Here is a 23,848-nt window from a genome sequence, read left to right as displayed (position 1 = left end):
TTGATTCTCTTCCAACTAAACATGTCCACAATGAGTACATATTGCAAATACAAAAGAAATCAATTTGCTTAAGTCTATAGCAAAACAGAAATCATAGAAATTATACACAGAAGGATATATATGTATGTATATCAATATCAGAAAATACAGAGTGAATAAGCTCTCCCTTTGAGAATTAAATAGCTCAACTCAGCAAGAAAGAGTCCTCCCCAAAGTCTCTAGGGTAGTAAGGTTACAATGGGGACATCATCAAGGTTGTCAGCTTCTCTACATTGTTGACCTCTTTTCAGAGTCTTTCTCTACCTTCACAGTCTAGAAGCAAGTCTGAAAATGTGTTTTCTCTCTCAAAGTTGGAATTCAACAGATCAGAATCTCTCTTGCCTTCAGCTCTTACAAACTCTGCCCCTAATGAAAATTCAGAATATTTAATTGATCAATATTCACCATTGTAAATTTCCCTTTAAAATAAGGATTATCCAAAACAATTTCAAAAGAAAATAGGAAAACTGGAAAATCTCAATACCAAGTTTCTCTGTTAAAGGTCTCATTTCTAAGATGTATAAGGAACTGAATCAAAATTATTTTTTTAAAGAGTTGACGATACAGAATGGTCAATGAATGTTATGCTTATGCTTATGAATAAACATAGCCTAAGCTCCCAAAAGCTCTGAAGTCCCACTTTAAACTCAATAGATTGACAAAAATTGATAAAAAATAAAATGGCAATTGTTGGAGAATTTCAAGGAAAACAGACACAGGAATGCACCATTATCAAAGTTGTGAATTGGTTCAGCATTTCTGGAAATCAATTTGTAACTAAGTTATTAAACTATATGAGGCAGCTGCTGGTTAAGTGGATAGAGTATTACTTCCTGAAGTAGAACAACCTGAATTCAAATCCAGCCTCAGACCTTTCTAAGCTATATAACTCTGGACAAGTCACTTAACCTCTTGTTGCCTAAAAGGGTCCACTGAAAATAGCAAATCACGCCAGTATGTTTGACAAGAAACACTCATGGCCAGAAACTGGTTTTGCTTGACTGACCATATTTGTTGAAAAGGTTTTATTTTTCTTCCTAGCTTTGTCATACTCTAATGTTATACTCTGTTTTATATAGAGAGATAGAGAGATAGATGTATAGGTATATGTAAATATATAGAGAGACAGAGAGATACTTTGTTATATTCTAATGTGCACCTGTCTATCTGCTAAGTTCAATTCTTTGTGACTCCCATAATGTTGCAGTATCATGACCTTCTGAAGCATTGCTGCGCAATCTCTGGCTCATGAGTGGGTGAAGCAAATGATTAAATCATAGGTCTGAAAATAAGTCTCCAGGGATCAAATGATTCTTTTTGCTTCTCTTAAAATTTTAAGTAAATTGTTTTATACTATTCACCAACCTGAATAAAGTACTTAATTGGATATTAGGTGCAGCAAAACACAGAATATAAATGATAGTGCAATGGAGGACAGAGAGAGGGAAAGAGACAGACAGACAAAGAGACAGAGAGAGAGAGAGAGAGAGAGAGAGAGAGAGAGAGAATTTGACTGTAAAGTAGAATGAGGAGAATACAAAGTTGGATCCATTGTGGAAGGCCATTAATGTCAGGCTAAGAAACTTGTGGTTTATGCTATATGATTTCCAAAGTGAAAGCTTCTAACGGTTGTTGGGTTGTGGTATGTCAGAAATCTAATAGGCAGAAAAATGGGTTGCATCCCATCTTCCCCACAATAATCAATCACAGAGTCTAGAATCTGTTAAACTCTTTCCCCTTGCCTATTGTCATTCACCAATCCCCCATTCTGTTCCCTTCCCCTGCTAGACTCCCTTGAGCAAGATCTCTAAGCGCTATTATTACCCTACAGCAACCTGAGGATCCAGCCCATTATTTGTGAAGGCAAAACATCATAGGCTCCCAGTATACCCACACTCTCTCCCCTACAATACACACCCTATTTCATGCTGTTTCTGTAGCAGTTACACCTGCACAAGTTCTGTGCTCCCAGACAGTAGCCAATAGGGGTCCAGTCCTCTGCAGAGAGCCAGTACTGATGAAGTCCAGAATGTGAGGTACTTGGGACTTGTACTAGCGTAAAGACTGACATTCCCAGGACTGACACACCATCCTACTCCTGAGAAGCAAAGATGAGATTGTCCTGATTCTGAATGTGTACCTGAAGGTTGTTATGGAAAAGGAACTAAGACATGGAAATACAAGATGTAAACTAAAAATGTTCTCATGGGAATAACCTTGTTTGCTTGCATGCTTAAGAGAGTATATAAATTTTGACCCTCAGATGAATAAATCAATCATGTACCAGTCATGTACAGATGATATAGGCTCCCCTAGCCCCTGCTGATGCTATTTCTTTCTTCTCTATCAGCGCTGCACCTCTGATCTGCCAGTTGCTGGCAGTCCTCCATTTTTTGTCTTTGTTGGGACAAGTGAGTCACAAAATATGGAGAATCTTAGATGAATGGTAAAATGCATTATAGGTATCATTACATTATCTATCCCTCAGATTGACCATTGTGAATTTTCCTATTTCTATGATGGCCATCACCAATGTCCTAGTTACCTAGGCTATTAGCCATAATATTATCCTTGACTTCTTGATTCTAACTCCACAATACCTTGAAAATCCATATTCTCTCCATTTTCACAGTTACAACCCTCATTGACCTCTCATCACGTTTTATCAAGACTATTCCAACAGTATCCAAGTTACTTCCCTGTCTTATACCTCTCCATGCTCCAAGCCATCTGTGAAAAAGGTACCTAATTGTTAACAAATACAGATCAGATCATGTCAATTCCATACTCAATAAACTCTAGTAATATCTATTGGCCCTAATACCTATTGGCTATAATATCAAATATTATTTTAACTTTTACTCATCTTTTTATATTTCTATTTTTGTGTTTCATAATGTACATAATTATAAGTGTAGTGGCATATGTATAATGTTATAGGCAAATACGTGTATACACTATGTAATACATATATGTATACGTATGTACATGTGTGTATATATATACATACACACACACACATATTTAAATGGCATATGGTCCAAAACATTTACTGATGGAGTAGAAAAACAAAAACTGTTTCAAGATCACTTCCATAACCACTGTAGGTTTTTGAATAGGAAAGTTGCATTAAGAAGATTATTTTGCAGTTGTTTCTTGATTGATGAATTGTAGAGAAAAAAACTGGGAAGCAGAGGGACCATAGAGCACCTTAATACAAAGTGCTAATTGTAGATGTTAAAGAATTACTAGAGAGACAAGTGACAATAACTCACATACTTTTGGTCAGACTATTTCTTGCTCATTTATTAAGTGCTTATTATGTATGCAGTTAAGTATCTCAGTGGATAGAGGACAAGACTTAGAAAGACTTGACTTTGGATTTTACCTCGCACATTAGCTACGTGACCCTAGGCAAGTCACTGGACTGTACAAGTTATCATTTCCTCATCTGTAAAATAGGGAAGATAATAACACCTACTCCCTAGGGTTGTTGTAAGGATAAAATGAGAAAATATTTATAACACTCTTCATATCTTACAAAGTGCTATGTAAATTCAAGCAATTTCATTACAAATGTTTTTGTTGTAGACTAGGAGCTGGGATACAAAGAGAAAAAATGCAAATAAATATAAGATAATTAACTCTGAAGTAGTTTGAGAGAGAAAACTATCAACTGGGAAAAGAATTCTTGTAGAAAATAGTATTTGAGATGCATCTTGAAGGAAAAGAGGGATTCTATGAGACAGAAATGATATGGAAATACATTCCAGGTATGAAGATGTTAAGTGTAAAAGCATGGAAATAGGGGATTGAATGACATATAGGAGAAACAGAGAGAAAGTCAGTTGGGATTGCAAAGAGGAAGGAAAGAAATGTGTAATGAGGATAGAAAGATAGGTATAATCCAGGTTGGGAAAACCTTAAATACTAAACAAGGGAGTCTATTATCTAAGACACAACTAAGAGTCTCTGGACTGTCTTTAAGTAGGGAAATGATAAGATAAATTTACACTTAAGGAAAATCACTTTGACAGCAGTGTACTGGATTGACTGAATTTGGGAGAGATGAGTCAGGGAGACCAATTAGCAGAGTATTTGCAATAATCTAGCTGAAAGATAAGGAGGCCCTAAACCAAGGTGGTAGCCATTAGAGTCTTTAATAAAAATATGCTGTTTGAGAGAAAAAGATAATGGGTTCTTGATATGATGAACTTTAAATGTATCCAGACTAAAATTTCTAGTAATCAATTGACGATTTAGTACTCAAATCAGGGAACAGACTGGAAGTGGTTATATAAATCTATTAGTGATCTATACACAGATTGTACTTAAACCCTTCTTGAAAAGGTCACCACACTAAGAGTAGAGAGAAGGAAGAATTTTGCCAGAAGCCTAGCTTGGTGAGGCACCACTTCAGCTCTTAGGTGTGACCTTCTTGAAAATGCAGCAGTGAATGAACTCGACAGACAATATACCATTTTCTACAAGGAAAAGAGAAACGTTTTTCATCAGCAATGCTGCATTTGAAGTGAAATTGCTAGGAAAAATTCTTTGTAGCAACCACTTTAGTCTTAAACTCACTCCTTCCAAGGATCAAAGTGGTATAGAAGAGATTGTGACCCTTAATTTAAGGGTTTTTCCATTTCAGTTATGGTTCAGAGATAGAAAGTTCAAATAAAAATTCCTTTAGATAAAAACATATTCAGATAGCAACAAGTAAAAGCAGACTCCAAAGGGATTAAAGGGCATGTACCAAATGTAAAAGTCACCAGCAAAGAAATCAAAGCCAAGGAAGTTCCTTGGGGTCTCAAGAGCTCCCTGTGAAGCATGGAAAATCACGTTTATATTCTTCTTAGGTAAACATATCACGATTGGGTACCAGTTCAATCCACTTGGGCTCAAAATGAACCAAAACTCCTCCAAATCTGCATCATAGCTTCTTCACTCATGACAATCTCAGTTTGTAATGTCAGCACCGTTACCCATCACAAGAGGAGAATGAGCAAAGAGCTTAATAAATATTCCTTCATAAAAGCTTTGTAAAAGTCAAGACTACTTGACACTAGTTAGCTAAATGATACTGAGGTACTAATCAACGGGTCAAGTGATGATATTAAAAATATATTAACTGGGATTGGCAATGGATTAACAAGAATAAAGAATAGACAAGAATGAGGGCCCCAGCTGATAGTGTAACAAATACATCCTCAAGTTTTCCACTATACCCTTACAGTTCTGAGAGAGTTATGCATGTAACCTTACAGGGGGAGGGGTGACTACTCAGTGGAAGTTGAAATATGTGACCTTCACTGGGATTGGTTACATACAAAGTCTGGCATGTGATTCCAGTTCCTGGACTCCTTATTTTTTTTGTTTCTGTCATTTCAAAACTCAAAAGGTCATAGCCTAGTCCAATGCTCTACCTAAGAGATGAAAAGTTCAGAATAATAGGTGTTTGTGGTGGGGAAGTTAACATTTAATAAAAATGTCTTTGAGGAGTTAAGTTTAAAATACCCATACGTCAATGTTAAATAGTCTAGATTCAGTAGCAACATGGAGGCTACAGGTGAAGACTTTCGATTCATTTCCATACAAGTGATAATTAAATCCATAGAAGATAATAAAGTCACCAAGAAAGAAGAAAGTGAGAGAAGTAATCCCACCATATCTGGAGGTAAACCCAGCAAGTGATATAAATAAAAAGACAGAAAAGGAGAGTGAGAAGGGTGAAAACCAAGAGAGAACAATGTCGTTAAAACACAGAAGAGAAAACCCCTCCAAAAATCTTAAAAAAAAAAAAAAAACTCTAAACAAATTCTAGAGCAACAGAAGCAAAAAAAAAATTTCCAGTCCAAAACAACATTTTTCTATGCTTGTGATAACTCACAAACCAAAGCACAAACCAGGAGAACAATAAACATATCTCCTTAGATAATATCACCTTGGAAGAACTGAAAGCTTACAGATCTCTAGAAGTATCTCTGTACCACAGTTGCATAAAATCTCTGAAGCTTGAGACAGTTCACCCTGCACCCTGGAGGCAGAGATCTACCTTAAAAAATAGTTGAAAAGTCAAAGAATAGGCCAAGAAAATGAGGAAACAATGGGGAAAAAACTCTCATTATATATAGTTAGATGTTGACAATGAAGATTAAAACCCAGAAACAGACAACAAAGTTGAAGCTCCTATATCCAAAACCTCAAAGAAAAATATGAATTGGTCTCAGGCTGTGGAAGAGCTCAAAAAGGATTTTGAAAATTGAATGAGATAAGTAGAGGAAAAAATGGGATGTGAAATGAAAGTAAGGCATGAAAATCATGAAAAAAAATGAGTCAACAGCTTGGTAAAGGAGACAAAAATTGCTGAAGAAAATGACACCTTAAGCATGTCAGTCAAGATGGAGTAGAAGGAAGTAGCTCTTCCCCCATAGCCTATGAAATACCTGTAAAAATGATTCTAAACAAATTGTAGATAATCAGCAGAAGGCACAAAAAGAGAGAATGAAGGATTTCCAGCCCAAGACAGCCTGGAAGGCTGACAGGAAAGGTCTATAGCACCAGGCTCAGAGTAGAGTGGAGGCCAGCCTTGATCACACAGCATGGAACTGACAGGACTGGAGCAGGCTTCAGGACACAGAATGACAGGTAGCAGCTGCAGAGATCCCAGATTTCTCAACGCACAACCAACAAAGACAGCTTCAAAGGCTAGTAAGAAAACTTTCTCCTGGATGAGAGGGGGATGTGAATCCAGCTTCATTCCTGACCTCAGGGAGGTTGCAGTCACTGCACTAGCATCCACTTTTGGAGCCCTTGGTTTAAAAACTCTAAAGGCAATGAAGCAGCTGATCTGGATCTCATCACCCAGAGGAGGTCCTGGAGTGAGAAGGAGCACTGTCACCAGTATGGTGGAGTTGGTGGTGAATGTGGACAGAGAATCCAGCTCACAGATCCTGGGAAGAAAACTTGTGGCTGCTCACAGACCAGAGAACAAGTGAGAAGCAGAGGAAATTCCTCTCGCTTGATTGTGCCACTGTGGAGGAACTGAGAACTTACAGATCCCTAGAGTATGCCGTCCTCTTGACAAAGGACTGAAAAATCAAGTAACTGACTGGGAAAATGCCCTGAAAGGGGGAAAAGTTAAGACTATAGATGGTTATTTTCTTGGTCAAAATGTATTTTCTTCCATCCTTTCAGATGAGGAAGAACAAAGCATACCATTAGAGGAAGTCATCAAAGTCAAGGCGTGTACATCCGAAACCTCCAAAATAAATACACAATGGTCTCATGCCATAGAAGAGGTCACCTACCCAATAAAACTCAGTATAATACTTCAGGGGGAAAAAATGGTCATTCAATGAAATAGAGGACTTTCAAGCATTCTTCATGAAAAGATCAGAACTGAAGAGAAAATTTCACTTTCAAACGCAAGAATGAAGAGAAGCATGAAGAGGTAAACAGGAAACAGAAGTCATAAGAGACTTTTGAAAGTTGAACTGTTTACATTCCTACATGGAAAGATAATATTTGTAACTCTTGAGATTTTTCTCAATATTTGGGTAGTTGGAGGGATTATACATACACACATACACACACAAATATGTGTGTGTGTGTGTGTGTGTGTGTGTGTGGAGAGAAAGAGAGAGAGAGAGAGAGAGCACTTGGTGAATTCAATAAGAAGGGATTGTATCTAAAAAAATAAAATTGAGGGGTGAGAGAGGAATATATTAGGAGGAGAAAGGGAGAAATGGAATGCAGCAAATTATCTCTCATAAAAGAAGCAAAAAAAGGCTTTTTCAATGGAGGAGAAAAGGGAGAAGGTGAGAGGGAAAAAGTGAAGCTTACTCTCCACATTTGGTTTGAGGAAGGAATAGCATGCTCACTCAATTTGGTATGAAAATCTATCTTACACTACAGGAAAGTAGGAGAGACAGGGACAAGTGGAGTGGGGGTGGGGGATGATAGAAGGAAGGACAAATGGGAGGAGGGAGTAATTAGAAGTAAACACTTTTGGGAAGGGACAAGTTCAAAAGAGAAAATAGAATAAATGGGGGGCAAGACAGGATGGAGGGAAATATGGTTAGTCTTACAGAGCATGAATATTATGGAAGTCTTGCAAAACTATACATATGTAGCCTATCTTGAATGGTTTGCCTTCTCAGTGGAGATGGTTGGGAAGTGAGGAAGGGAGATAAGTTGGAATGAGACGTTTTAGGTACAAATGTTGAGAAATGTTTTTGCATAAAACTGGGGAATAAGAAATACAGCTAATGGGTTATAGAAATCAATTTTGCCCTACAAGAAAAGAGAGATGATGGGGATAATGAAAGGGTGGGGTGTGTTAGAAGGGAGGGCAGATTGGGGGAAGGGGTAATCAGAATGCAAGATGTTATGTGGTGGAGAGAGCGAGAAGATGGGGAGAAAATTTGGACCTCAAAATTTTGTGGAAATGAATGTTGAAAGCTAAAAATAAATAAATAAACATTAAAATAAATAAAAACATAAATCGATAAATAAATAGATGGATAAATAAAAAGCAGAACTGGCAAAATGGAAAAGGAGGTTCAAAAGCTCACTGAAGCAAACAGCTACTTTTTTTGACATACAATTTATTTATTTTTCAGTTCTTAATATTCACTACCACAAGAATTTGAATTCATAATTTTCTCCTCACCTTTACCCATCCCCCACCCCAGAACAGAATGCAATGCATCCATCCTTTCCTACAGTCCATCCCCTCTTCTATTACTCACACTTCTTCCATTCCCCTTCCCCTCTATTTTCCTGAAAGTTAAAACAGATTTCTATACTCCAGTGCCTATGTACCTCAATGTTCAATGGCATGCTAAAACAATTTTTAACTTTCATTCTTAAAACTTTGATTTCCATATTTCCTCCCTTCCTCTATACCCACCCTCACTGAGAAAATAAACAATTCAATATAGGTCATACAAGTGTACCAATGCAAAGCACTTCCTTAATAGTTATGTCAGAAAAGACTGACCAATCACGTTTCCCTCTGTCCTAAATGTCCTTCATTTATTTCATTCTCTCCTTTGACCTGTCCTCCCACAATAGTGTTAGCTTCTGATTATCTCTTTCCCTAATTTGCAATCCCTTCTATTATCTTCCCTCTCGTGTCCCCTTCCACCTTGCCTTCCTGCAGGGTAAAATAGATTTCCATATCCAATTGAGTGTGTTATTCCCTCCTTAAATCAAATTCCATGAGATTAAGGTATAATTATTTCCTTTCATTTTCCTCTTCCCTTCCATTGTAAAAGCTCTTTCTTCCATCTTTTATGTGAGATGATTTGTTACATTCTACCTCTCCTTTTCTCTTGCTCTTCTAGTACATTCCATTCAACAGTATATTTTATTTTTTTGGGTATTCTTTCTTCATATTCTGCTCACCCTGTGACCTCTGTGGATATGTGTATACATGTGTGTGTGTGTGTGTGTGTATATATATATATATATATATATATATATATATATATATATATATATATATATATATATATATATATATATATATATATACACACACACACATACATGTATATATATGTGCCCTAATACTGAATTACAAATGACATCTTCCCATGTAGGAATGGAAACAGTTCAACTTTAATGAGTTCTGTAAGGCTTCCCTTTCCTGTTTGCCTTTTCATGTTTCTCTTTATTCTTGTGTTTGAAAGTCAAATTGTCTATTCAGCTCTGGTCTTTTCAACAAGAACACTTGGAAATATGCCATTTCATTGAAATTCCATTTGTCCCCTGAAGTATTATACTCAGTTTTGCTAGGTAGATGATTCTTCATTTCAATCCTATCTCTCTTGACGTCTGGAATATCATGTTACAAGCCTTTAAATTCCTTAGTGTAGAAGCTGCTAAATGCTGTGTTATTCTGATTATATTTCCACAATTCTTGAATCATTTCTTTCAGACTGCTTGTCATATTTTCTCCTTGACCTGGGAACTCTGGAATTTGGCTACGATATTCCTAGGTGTTTTCCTTTTGGGATGTCATTTGGGAGGTGATTAGTGGGAATTTTTTCCATTTCTATTCTACCCTGCAGGTTTAGAATATCAGGGGAGTTTTCCGTGATAATTTCTCAGAAGATTATGTCTGGGCTCTATTTTTGATCATGGTTTTCAAGTAGACCAACAATTTTTAAATTATCTCTCTTGGATGTATTTCCAGGTCAGTTGTTTTTCCAATGAGATGTTTCATATTGTACGGTATTTTTTCATTCTTTTGGTTTTGTTTTATAATTTCTTGGTTTCTGATAAAAGCATTAGCTTCCATCTAGTCCAGTTTAATTTTTAAAGAACTATTTTCTTCAGTAAGCTTTAGAACCTCCTTTTCTATGTGGCCAATTCTGCTTTTAAAGCATTCTTCTCCTCATTGGTTTTCTGGACCTCTTTTGCCATTTGTGGTAGTCTATTTTTAAAGGTGTTATTTTCTTCAGTATTTTGGGGGGATTCCTTTAGCAACCTGTTGACTTGCTTTTTATGATTTTCTTGCATCGCTCTCTTTTTTCTTTCCAATTTTTCCAGCTCTCTTACTTCATTTTCAAAATCCTTTTTTGAGCTCTCCCATGGCCTGAGATTATTATTTATTTTTTGGAGTTTTGAATGTAGATGCCTTGACTTTGCTGTCTTCCTCTTGACTTTGTTCTTCCTCATCTAAAGAATGGTAGAAAATACCTGATCACCAAGAAAGTAACTTTCTATAGTCTTATTTTTTCCCTTTTTGGGGCCTTTTCCCAGTCAGTTACTTGACTTTTGAGTCCTTTGTCAAGTGCAGTGTATACTCTAGGTACCTGTAAGTTCTCAGCTCTTTCAAGGTGGTACAATTAAGGGAGAGGAGTTTACTCTTCTCCTGGTCTATGCATTGTTCTTTGAGCAAGCACAAGCATCCTTATCTGCCCAGGATCTGTGAGTAGGATTCCCTCTTCACAGTCACTACCAGCGCCACAGTACCATCCACCATGCCAGTGCTCTTTCTTAACCCAGGACTGTCACTAAGAACTGAGATCCAGATGAGTAGCTAGATTTCCCCAGGGTCTTTAGACTGAGGGCTCCAAAAGTGAATGCTATTGCCTCAGTGACTGCCACAGTCCTTGGGTCAGGGCTGAGAATGCACAAAGTTTCCCTCTCATCCAGGTGAAAGCACATTCTTACTGACCTTTTGGCATTTTTGATTGAGAAACCTGAGAAGCACAGCTGCTACCTGTCATTCCATGCCCTGAAGCCTGCTCCAGTCCTGTCCCTGCCATGCTGCACAGCCAAGCCTGGGCTGTGCTCTGCTCTGAGCTCAATGTGATAAACCTTTCCTGTCAGCCTTCCTGGCTGTCTTGGGCTGAAAATTTCTTTCCCTCTGTCGTTTTGTGACTTCTACTGATCTAAAATTTGTTTAGAGTCACTTTTACAGGTACTTTGTGGGCTATGGGGGGAGAGTTTCCACAGGTCCATTTTTCTGCTCCACCATCTTCGCTCTGCCCCATGTCTATGTACCTTTGACAGAGTTTTTATTCTTATTTTGTTCTTAAATAAAATGTTACCTCAAAAATTACTAAGGTATTTTAACATTTTTAAACACTTAGACCATAGTCTAACATTTCACTGAATTATTCACAGATACTCTTACACATCGGTGAATCATTTAAATTAACTTTTAGTTAACTATTAAATTTTACCTCCAAATCCTATAAGATTCTGCTGTGTTTTTTTTCCTAACAGTTACAAAAACCTCTAAACCACAACATGGAAAGTTGCAGAAAGGCTTCCACATTAAATTTTACTTACTTTCAAACTTTCCCTGATTAAAAACTTCTATTCTTTCATGGTCAAAAAGAATCAATAACAGGCAGATTTTTAAGAATGAAAGTGAAATAGTTTGTGTTTAAAATAAAAACACCAGAAATTTCAAACTGTGAACCAATTTACCCTGGAACTCCAGTTCCCCTTCTTGTGTCAATAAAAAACACTCGTGTAGCCCATGTAGTTAACTACCAAGGCTCAAAAGGGAGCCAGATATGCTTGGACAGTGACCAATATTAGTTGAATTTGCAGGCTAGAGCTTTCTTTAATTTAAATCGATCTAATGTTATATATCCAAATCTTTCTTGAAGATGAAGGATGCTGATAAGTTGTCCCTCATTTTTAAAAGGAAGGTGATGCTCTACCCTAGTACAGGGAAATTAAGAGGGAGAAGCAGAAGTCAGTAAAGCAGGATAGAGAGAGAGGGACCCTTTAAGGAATGATGGTGGGCACAGACCACTGGACATGGCTGCCTAGGACTCCTAATAGTATACTCACATAGCTTTCAAAAAAACTATTATACTGGTAAATTAGAGCATCTTTATGATTCAATCAAAAAGAGGACAGAACTGTTTGTATAAATTCTGCTTCAAACCTTGCTCCATTCTTGAGGATTTATGTCCTATTTGAAAATTCAGTTTAAAATTACTTCAACATGAATTTTTCTTTTAAAAAATCAATTTCAAGGCTTTGTTGCCAATTTCTTTCTCTATTTATGTTGCAGAACAGAATAGCCAGCAAAAGGTAGGATTACAATCAATAATAACATACCCAGCAAAATTGAGTGTAATCCCAGGGGGAAATGGATATTTAGTTAAATAGAGGACTTTCAAGCATTCCATATGGAAAGTTCACAGCTGAATGGAAAATTTGACGTTCAAATGGAAGACTCCAGGCTCCTCCCCCTCCCTCCCCACCTACCCCCACCCCTCTGAGGTCTCTGCCTCAGAGTCCACCTTCTCTTCAGCTGTCCCCTTCCCAGACTTTCGGACTGCGCTACTCTGGCCTGTTGAAGGATGGCAAAGGGATGGCCCCATGTATCCGGCCCCGACCTGCCCACCAGCCCGCCATGGATGGAGAGGGATCCGTTTCCCAAGGCTAGCAGCCAGCAGCCCACCGCAGGACGCCTGCACCTACAGCAGCTGCTGTGAAGAAAATATCTGGAAGCTTTGTGAATACATAAAAAGCCATGATCAATATCCTTTAGAAGAATGTTATGCTGTCTTCATATCTAATGAGAGAAGAATGATCTCAGTTTCAAAGCAGCAGGTCAGACCTGGAGGTGGACCTATCATTTGGGATTACTATGTTCTTTTGCTTCATATTTCAAGTGGAGGACAGGGTTTCATTTATGATCTTGACACTGTATTGCCATTTCCATGTCCCTTTGACACTTATGTAGAAGATGATGCTAACTCTGATGATAATATCCATCCACAATTTAGAAGAAAATTTAGAGTGATTAGAGCAGACTTGTATTTGAAGAACTCTGCATCTGACTGATCTCACATGAAAGATTCCAGTGGAAATTGGAAAGAGCCTCCTGCTCCCCCCTACCCCTGCATTGAAACTGGAGCTTCAAAAATAAACCTGAATGATTTTATCAGTATGAATCCTGAGGTTGGATGGGGAGCTTTATACACACTACCTGACTTTGTACATCAATTTGGCAGTAAGAACTGATTTCAGCATATAGACATGGAAAATGGAATAATTCTGGGGCACATATTTTCTGTTCCTTTTGCATGATGTAAATACCAACACCTTCCAGGTTTGTAAATAGTTTACAGTGAGATTGGTGCAAAATTAGATTTTTCTATTTTACTTAATAAAATTGAAATTTGAGTGCACACATGTAAAAATTGAGTAAAAGTATTTTTGTATATCAAGAGAAAAAAACAAATAGAAGATTCAAGAGAAGCATAAATATGTAAACATAAAAGAGTAATCAGAAGGGACTAAAAGTTAAATTGATTATATTCCCATATGGGAAGATGAGAGATACATAGATAGAATTCCTAATAACTTCATCATTATTAGAGTACTTAAAAAGACTGTATTTAGACAGAGGGCATGGGCATGAATCCATTATTTGAGAATAATTATTCCTAAAAAAATAAAGGGATGAGAAAGAGGGATGCTCTGGGATAAGGCAGAAGGAGGAAGAAAGAGGTATAAAGGGGAAGCTTTACTCACATAAAAGAGGTACACAAGGAAAAACTTTTACAATGGAGAGGAAATTAGGGGAGGTTGTGGGCAATGTTTAAGGCCTACTTTCATCAGAATTAGCTCAAAGAAAAGACACACACATACACACAAACACACAAACTCAGTCTGGTAGAGAAATGTAACAACAAATAAGGAAATAGAAGGGATGGAAATAAAAGAAATGAGATTAATGATTAAAAAAAAGGCAGGTTAAGGGAGGCAGTGGTTAATACTAATAAGGGAGAAGACAGAAGAGAGACTAATAATGGGATAGGTATCTCACATAAAAGAGTCCCACAAGGAAAAGCTTTAACAGTAGAGGGGAACACTGGGGAGCAGGGCAAACAATGCTTGAACCTCACTTTTATCTGAACTCATTGAAATAGGGAAGAATACATACACACACATACACACACAGACACACACACATACACACACACATCCTATTCATATACATTCAGTTATGAATAAAAATTTGTTACCCAGCAAGGAGGCAGCAGAGGAATGGGATAAGAGAAAGGGAATTCAGAATTACCATTCAAAACCTTGAATGTAAAACCAGAACCTAATAATATTTTGCTAAAATGTACCTTAGATAATGAAGTAAAGTCAGAACTAAACATATATGCACCAAATGGCATAGCATCTAAACTCTAAGAGGAAAATTAAAATGCATTATAGGAGGAAATAGTAAAATTGGACTAGTGGGGAACTTCAACATTCCCCTCTAAAAAAACAGGTAAATCTAATCATAAAAATGGGCTGCTAAGTAGCACAATGAATAGAGCGCTGGTCCTGGAGCAAAGAGGACCTGAGTTCAAATCTGGTCTCAGACACTTACTAGCTGTGTGACCCTGGGCAAGTGACTTAACCCTACTTGCCTTGACTTCTCATCTGCTAAATGATATCTTAGAAGGAAATGGCAAGCCATTCCAGTATCTTTGACAAGAAAACCCCGAATGAGATTATGGAGTGTTGGACAAGAGTGAAATGACTCAACAATAACCATAAAATATATAAACAATAACAAATATATTACTAGAATTTTAGAAAAATTAGATATGATAGATTTCTAGAATCTGAATTCCAGAATAGAAAGGAATATATCTTTTTCTCAGTTGTATATGGAACCTTCACAAAAATTGACCATTTATTAGGGCATACAAACCTCTCCTACAAATACAGAAAAGTAAAAATATTAAACACACCCTTTGGGGACGCTTATACAATAAAAAATACATTAAATAAACAGTCCTGAAAGTATAGATTAAAAATTAGTTGAGAACTTTATAATCTAATTCTAAAGAATGAGTATGTAAAAAAAAAATCATAGAGACAATCAGTAATTTCATTAAAGATAATGACAATGAGATAACAATCAAACATTGTAGCATATAGCCAAAGTAATACTTAGGGGAAAATTCATATTTCTAAATACATACATCAAAGAAGGAGAGAGAGAGAGAGAGAGAAAGACAAAGAGAGAGAGAGAGAGAGACAAAGAGAGAGACAGAGAGACAGAGAGAGAGAAACAGTACAAGCAACTAAAAAAAACTAGAAAAATCAAATTAAAAGCCCCAACTAAACACCAAAATAGAAAACCTGAAAAATCAAAGGAGTGATTAATAAAATTGAAGTAAAAAACCTATCGAACTAATAAACTAAACTAGGACCCAATTTTATGGGAGGAAACCAATAAAACAGCTGTAGCAGTAGATGTGGCTCATGAAGAAGTACATAGCAAGAGTAGAAAAAGTTATCATTGGCACAGGAGAAGGAAATGGGCAGGGGGAGGCCAGGCCAGTCCAGAGACAAGTCCTCACCATACCCATCCACAAAATATATGTCAAAACCCCAAGCATACAGAACTTCATTTTCATTTTACTTTTAATGGAGTTAAGCATTACCTTCTTAGAAACAGATTAACTATCATGTTTGTAAATCCTGTTGAGTTCTTATTTTTCTTGCACCAGATTCTGAAATTCCCCATCATCTTTTGTCAAACCAGTCTTCATGTTTGCAAGTGTTCTATTCCAGATGAGTAAATGCAGTATTCTACCCCAATCTCTGAAAGCTTGACAACTCCTCTTCTCTTCCACTGTTTCCAACTGCCTATCAGCTCTGCTTTTCCTCCAAGTTAACAAGAAACTCTTTCCACTGGGAGAAGCACTATTTAGTTGACTTATGTTAACAGTCCTCTGGTGGTTGTCTTTCTTTGAGGCCACTGCTTTTGTTGAATGTGAATATTTAGCTGAGAGAGAATAAGTCTATGATCATTCCAGCACTCTGCATCACCAATCACCTTCATCCTGTCTGCATCTATTCCTTATATTGACATAGTCTATTAAATGTCAATGTTTGCTACACAACTGTATCCACAAAGTTTTGCTGCATTTAGGTAAATGATAAGGTTTACACTCACATTGCCAGAGCTAGCTTAATATTTGGGAGGCTCAAAAAGAAAGTGTGGGGGAGAGAGCTATTGCACTGACTTCATTTTTATATCCCTGTGAAACCTAGACAGTGACATGTCAGGAAACTGAATCATTTCCATTTGAATTATTTTAAGAAGATTCTGAAGGTGACTTGGTAAGATAAGGTACTGGACACTGAGGTCCTTCCTTGAGCTAAACTGCCACTAAAGAAAGCACAACTCTGATAGACTGGCCATGTTGTACAAATGTCAAATGTACGTTTTTGCCTAAAAGACTATTTACATAGAATTTACACAAAGCAAGCACTAATATGAAGGTCATAAGAAGACATATAAGGACACTCTCAAAGTCTTTCTGAAGAACTTTGGGATCTATGAACTACCCAGCATGGGAGGGCCATGTCAAAGAAGGTTCTATGTTTTGCAAATTTCTTATATCATAATATTATTCCATCACAATCATATTATGTAACATTTTTTTTTGCCATTCTTCAATTGATGGGCATCTTTCCAATTTGAATTATTTGCCATGACAAAAAGAGCTGCTATAAATAATATATGCATATGATGATTTCAAAGAAAACCTGTAAAGACTATATGAACTGTTACAAAATGAAGTGATCAGAATCAAAAAAAAAAAAACAAGGTAATAGTAATATTGTAATGATAATCAATTATGAAAGACAGATAACTTTGTGAAACATGGACATAGCTTTAATTTTTCTGTATCTTTTTTTCACATGTAAAATGGGAATAGTATTTACTTCCCTGTCTCAAAAGATCATTGCAAAAACGATAAAATATATTATAAATGAAAGTGGTTGAAAAGTAAAGAGCACTATACTCATCTAAAGTGTTATTGGTGTGAAACTTTACCAAAATCTGTAGAAAAGGGATTTCTTCTCATTTCCCCCCATAACATACATCAGGTCAATCAACTTTTAAGATAATTAAATATAGATTTCTAGGTGGCATAACTAATAAGATAAAAATTTTCTCTAATCCCCACAAACTCAAACCTCTCCAAAATAAGAATTATGGATAAACAACAAAACTATCACAGCTGTCTCCACAGTCTAAGACTCCTAGCACTCTGTTGAGGTAATAATAGGGAAAGCTAATCCATACTCTCAAATGTGTTCACTAAGCCTCCCCACAACCACCATCCACCACATCCTGACATAGTTACAGAAGCCAGTCTTTGGGTTTATAATAGAACTCAATCATCCAACCACCCCTCACACTCAGCCTCCCTCTTTCATCCCCTCAAAACACACACAAACACACACACACACACATACACACATGCATGCATGCACACACACTGCAACAGAAAACAAAAGCAAAAAAGATTGCTCTGGCTTCTATGGCAGCAGGGCAGAACTCTACTGACATAGAGCTCACACAGAAAATTAAGGAACAGAGAGAACTGAGACAAGTCACTAGTATGTGTATGAATCTACCAATCCTGAAGCAGAAGGATTAGCAACCATCCAGGACCAATTCTATTCTTGTAGACATCACCTGGGACAAAGATTGAGACCAAAGCTGGTGAAATTTGAATAACTTGGAATGGAAGAAGGCTGAAGTAATTTGAGAATCAGCCACTGTGAAAATTGCTATCAAACACAAAGGAATCAGAAAGTAAATAGTAAGAGAAAATAAGGGGAAAAGACAGAAATTAACAAAGATATGCATTGGAAGAAAATGAAGTTCAAGACTGTGAGCATAAGAAAATCAACCAACAAAGAAGATATTATTGACAAAAATGAAGATAGTCTCTTGATCTTCTACATGAATATAGATATCTATGAAAAGATATAACAAGACAAAGGAAAATGAATCAATTCCTGATGAAACAGAATAAAGAGAGGAGTAGAATGTTTCTGGATGGTTTAGAAGGAAAATAAAAACTGTGAAAGCAGAATTTCTGATCTACAAAGTAGAAATAATTAGCAGAATTGAAATCTCATGCACACAGTGGCAATTCTTGCTAAAAAAAATCAAAAAGAAAACTATTGGGAAGAAAGGAAATATAATCTCAAAGAAGAGAAATAAAAAGTAATAATATTTAAAGAAAATACAGTCTCTAGATAAACATAACACCTTGAGCTTGAAAGATGTATTGGAACAACTTAACAATTATAAACCTTATGGAAGTGAACAGAGTTTAAAAAATGCAATGTAGTAAATAATACCAAAAATTGCCCAGAACTTGTATACAGAAAACAATAGTGCTAACTGAAAAAATTTAAATTGTCTCCAGGAATAAAAGGGGGGGAAATATGAATTCACAAAATCTAAGAAAAATAATGGAGTGACAAACAAAATCTGCAAGTGCCTAGGAGAAAAACCTTCAAAATCAAGGAATAAAAACTTCAAATAATGAAAGATTACTTTGCTCCCGGCAGAAACCACAGGAAGGAATAAAATAATGTATACTAGAAAGAAATGTCCTGCAAACTTCCCTATCAATTAAAAAGTAATTATACAATAAAGAGAAACATTTGAAGCATATTTATGGATAAAATCATATTTGAAAAAGTTATTTGCTTTATTAACACTGCAGACAAGAGAACTATAAGAAAATTTAGCAAATGCAGCAAGCAATGAAGGCACAGGTAATGTAATAAATTATGCCATAAAAAAGAAGAAAAAACAATTATAGACTTAGTGAGAAAATGGTAAAATAGCCACAGAGAGACTATTAAGATATTGCTTTGAAAAGGAAAAAAAAGCAGACTAAGGTGAACGCAGAGGAAAACAGGAGTGACGATGGAGATATAGTCCTGAAACATTGTGAACTGAACCTCACAACACCTGGACAACAGGTGAATCAAGAATTTAATTTCTTTTGTGGAAAAACTGCAGAACAGGAGAGTGAGTAAACTAGAAGAGTAGAGGAAGGTAAACAAGAGTTGTACCAATATCAAATAAATCATTCATAGTAAGAGAAAAATAACTACTGTTACGTCTCAGGAAGAAGAGGAAATAATTGAAACAAGAATGTGAAGGGGGAAAATCATGTTGTAGTCGTGGAGGAAATATAGCTGAAGAATACTCCCAAAACAAAGAGAGATATTTTGTAAAAGGAAATAGATACATTACACTAAGAGATATCTGTCTCAGGAGAAGGGGAATTGGAACTTCTGGGTGGCAACTGGAAGCAAAAGAGTGTGGGAGAACAGCAATGCCAAGCAAAGTTGTACTGGAAGATGGGGAAAGATTATCAGAGAAATTGAACAGTAGTAATGAATTGCACAATTAATGATATTTGAAATTCAGAAGATGGGACAACACTTCTATCATCTCTATCACCTACAGGACTTAGTATTTCTAAGAATAAGACAGAGAAAGTGGGCCTAGAAACAAAATTTACAAGGTAATAATAGAGCAATATTTAGAACAGTGCACTCAAAATAGGTATGTTGTAAGCTTTCGCTCCATTAAAAATACAAAATCTTACAAAGGGAAAAATATGCATGGAGTATGAATCCAAAGAATAAAAACTAAAGAAGAGAATGAAGGGGAGGAAATCATGATTTAGAAAAAGCATAGGAAATGAAATTTTAAAAACTAATGAAAGAAGAATAGTTAAGGAAAGGGGATTTTACTTAACTATAAAACTGAGAGAAAAAAGTGGGGATGTAGAAGACTAGATAAAAGAAAGAAAAATGTAATTAGTAAGTAAAGAAAACAAGAATTAGAGAAAGAGGAGGTAAATGAGAAAGGGTATATAGATAGTGAGGAGAAGAGACTCCATGGCAATTGATTTTCATTTAAAATAGATTATGATAAAATTACTGATGAGACAAAATGATGTCTTTACAGTGGAATAAGAAAAGAGAGTTAAGAAAAAATGTATGAGTTAAATTAAAAATAATAAACAATGTTGTCTTAAGTAATCCAATAAAAAGAAACAGAGGACAGATTGGATACAAAAAAGAATAAAATTCACAGTCAACAGACTTAAAAGAAATAGCAGAAAAGACATACAAAGAAAAATGAGGTTCTGGAAAATAGTTAACTTTATGAAATTGGTTAAGGCATTTAACCTCTCTGTATATAAATCTAAGTATCTTAAAATTAAGTAATTTGATTAGATTACTTCTACAATTGATTCTAGCTATAAATATATGATCTTGTTTTTTACATTTTTAATTGTTTTCTTAATTACACTTTAATAAAAACTTTAACATTTTTAAGGAATTTTGAATTCTAAATTCCTTCCCTTTCACCTTTCCCTCCACCTATTGAGAAGACAAGCAATATAGATTAAAACTGGGCAGCAGTCATGCAAAATATTTCCGTATTAGCATTTCTCCAAAAGAAAATGAAGAGTAAAAAAACAGGAATAATAAAGTTTAAAAAGTATGCTTCTGTCTGCATTCAGATTCTATCAGTTCATTCACTAGAGGTGAATAGCATTTTCATCCTAAGTCCTTTAAAACAGTATTAGATTGCATTTCTAATTCATTCACTGTTGCTTATTATAAACAGTGCTGTTACTCTGTACAGTGTTCTGATTCTCATTTCATTTTGCATCCGTTCATGTAAGTCTTGCCAGATTTTTCTGAAAGTATCCTTGTTGTCATTTCCAATGGCATAATAGTATTCAATCACAGAACACAATTTATTAGCCATTCAGCAATGGATGTGCAACCCCTAAATTTACAGTTCTTTGCTTCCACAAAAAGAAGTGCGATAAACATTTTTTTTTTGTAAATGTAGGTCCTTTTCTCTTCTGTTAATCTCTTTGGGACACAGACTTAATAGTGATACTCCTGAGCCAAAGGATGTCCACAGTTTTATAGCCTCTTGGGCACATTTCCAAATTGCTCTCCAGAATGATTGGATCAGTTCACAACTCCACCAATAATGCATGTGTCCCAATTTTTATACATTCCCTCTAATATTAATTTTCTTTTTCTATCCTACTAGTCAATTTGATAGGTCTGGGGTGGAGCCTCAAATTTGCTTTAATTTGCATTTTTCTATTCAGAAGTGATCTAAAACATTTTTTTCACATTACTAGAGATAGCTTTGATTTCATCTAAAAACTGTTCATTTTCTTTGACCATTTATCAGTTGGAGAATGACTTGTATTTTTATAAAGTTGAGTCAATTCTCTATATATTTAAAAAATGAGGCCTCCTATACCAGGGAAACTTCCTGTAATTTTTTTCCCCAGTTATCTGAGTCTTAACTGCATTGGTTATATTCATACAAAAGCTTTCTTTTAATTTTATGTAGCCAAAAGTATTCGTTTTATACCCTGTAATGCTCTCTATCTTCTTCACCCATAAATCCTTCCTTTACTCATAAGTCAGACAGACAAATGATACATGCACTCCACATTTGCTTATGACATTATACATTATGTCAAAATAATGCACCTATCTTAACCTCATTTAGAATAAGGTGAGAGATGTTCATCTATACAAAGTTTCTTCTAGACTTGTTTCCTGTTTTCTCAACATTTTTCTTAAAGTTTCAAGACAAAGAGTTTTTAATGTTTCTGGACCAATAGCATGAAAAGTACAGTTATAGTTCAAATCTCATTTTTATTAAAATTTCTTGCTTCAGACTGATTTCCTTTAGTCTGAGCCTCATTTCTTTTTTCTACTTTTATTTTTTTAATTAAATTATTTATTTGTTTTCAGATATTAACAATCACTTCCACCTATCTTAGATTTTTTTCCCTTTCCTTCCCTTCATTTCCCCCTCCCTCCTCATTCCCTGCCTGAGATGGCATATAATCTTACGTAGGTTCTACATGTACATTCCTATTAAATACATGTTGCATATAAGAATTAAAATGAATAAGAGAAACCATCACAAAACAAAACATATTTCAAAAGAAAATTGTCTGCTTCTATAAGTGGTTCAATTCCATAGTTCTTTCTCTGAATGTGGAAGCATTTTGCCTCTAGAGTCCACTGGAAATTTTTTAAGTCATTTCAATGAACTACTAAGTCTACCAGAAAAATTTCTCACACACTATGGTTGTTGCTGTGTACAAAGTTGTCTGGTTCTGCTCCTTTCACTCAGCATCAGTTCATATAAGTACTTCTAGGCCTCTCTAAAGTCTTCCTGTTCATCATTTCTCATAGCACCATAGGATTTCATTTTATTTATATACCACAACTTGTTCAGTCATTCCCCAATTCATGGACATGCCCTTGATTTCCAGTTTTTAGCCACTACAAAGAGAGCTGCTATAAATATGTTTGTACATGTGGGACCCTTGTGTATTTCTATGATTTCTTTGGGATAGTCCCAGAAGTGATATTGCTGGGTCAAAAGGTATGCAGGTTTTTGTAGCCCTTTGGGCATAGTTCCAATTTGCTCTCCAGAGTGGTTGGATCAGCTCACAGCTCCAGCAACAATGATTTAGTGTTTCAACTCTCCCACATGTTCTCCAACATTTGTCATCTTCCTGTTTTGTCATGTTAGCCAATCTAGTAGGTGTGATGTGGTACCTCAAAGCTGTTTTGATTTGCATGTCTTTAATCAATAGTGATGCAGAGCAATTTTCATATGATTACAGATAACTTTAATTTCTTCCTCTGAAAACTCCCTGCTTATACTCTTTGACCATTTATCAATTGGAGAATGACTTGTATTTTTGTACATTTGACTCAATTCTCTATATATTTTAGAAATGAGGCCTTTATCACAGACACTAGTTGCAAAAATTCTTTCCCAGTTTTCTGCTTCCCTCCTAATCTTGGTTGCATTAGATTTGATTGTGCAAAAACTTTTCAATTTAATATAATCAAGATTATCCATCTTGCACTTCATAATGTTCTCTATCTCCTCTTGGGTCATAAATTTCTCCATTCTCCATATATCTGACAAATACACCATTTTTTGCTCCCCTAATTTGTTTAAGGCATCAATCTTTATACCTAGATCTTGTATCCTTTTGGACTTTATTCTTGTGTACTGTATCAGGCATTGGTATTTGCCAAGTTTCTGCTGCACTGTTATTCACTTCCCGAGCAATTTTTGTCAAACAGTGAGTTCTTATCCCAGCAGCTGGGTTCCTTAGGTTTATCAAATAGTAGATTGCTACATTCATTGACTACTCTGTCTTGAGTACCTAACCTATTCCACTTGTCTACCCCTCTGTTTCTTAGTCAGTTTCAAGTGGTTTTGATGATTGCTGCTTTATGATACATTTTGAGATCTGGTAGCACTAGGCCACCTTCGCTAGCATTTCTTTTCATTAGTTTCATTGATATTCTGGGATCTTTTGTTCTATCAGATGAATTTTGACATTATTTGGTATTATTTTTTTCTAGCTCTAGAAAATAATATTCTGGTAGTTTGATATGG

The 23,848-nt window shown here is 35.8% G+C and overlaps 1 pseudogene; it reads left to right on the top strand.

Annotated features, from left to right (window-relative positions):
* Positions 1 to 12,934: 12,934 nt before the first annotated feature.
* Positions 12,935 to 13,703, top strand: LOC140531636 (protein N-terminal glutamine amidohydrolase pseudogene; annotated as a pseudogene).
* Positions 13,704 to 23,848: the final 10,145 nt, after the last annotated feature.

The sequence above is a fragment of the Notamacropus eugenii genome, chromosome 3 (assembly GCF_028372415.1).
Source record: "Notamacropus eugenii isolate mMacEug1 chromosome 3, mMacEug1.pri_v2, whole genome shotgun sequence".
Classification (NCBI taxonomy): Eukaryota; Metazoa; Chordata; class Mammalia; order Diprotodontia; family Macropodidae; genus Notamacropus; species Notamacropus eugenii.
The sequence above is the reverse complement of the archived record's forward strand: the minus strand, read 5'-3'. Positions and strand labels throughout refer to the sequence as shown.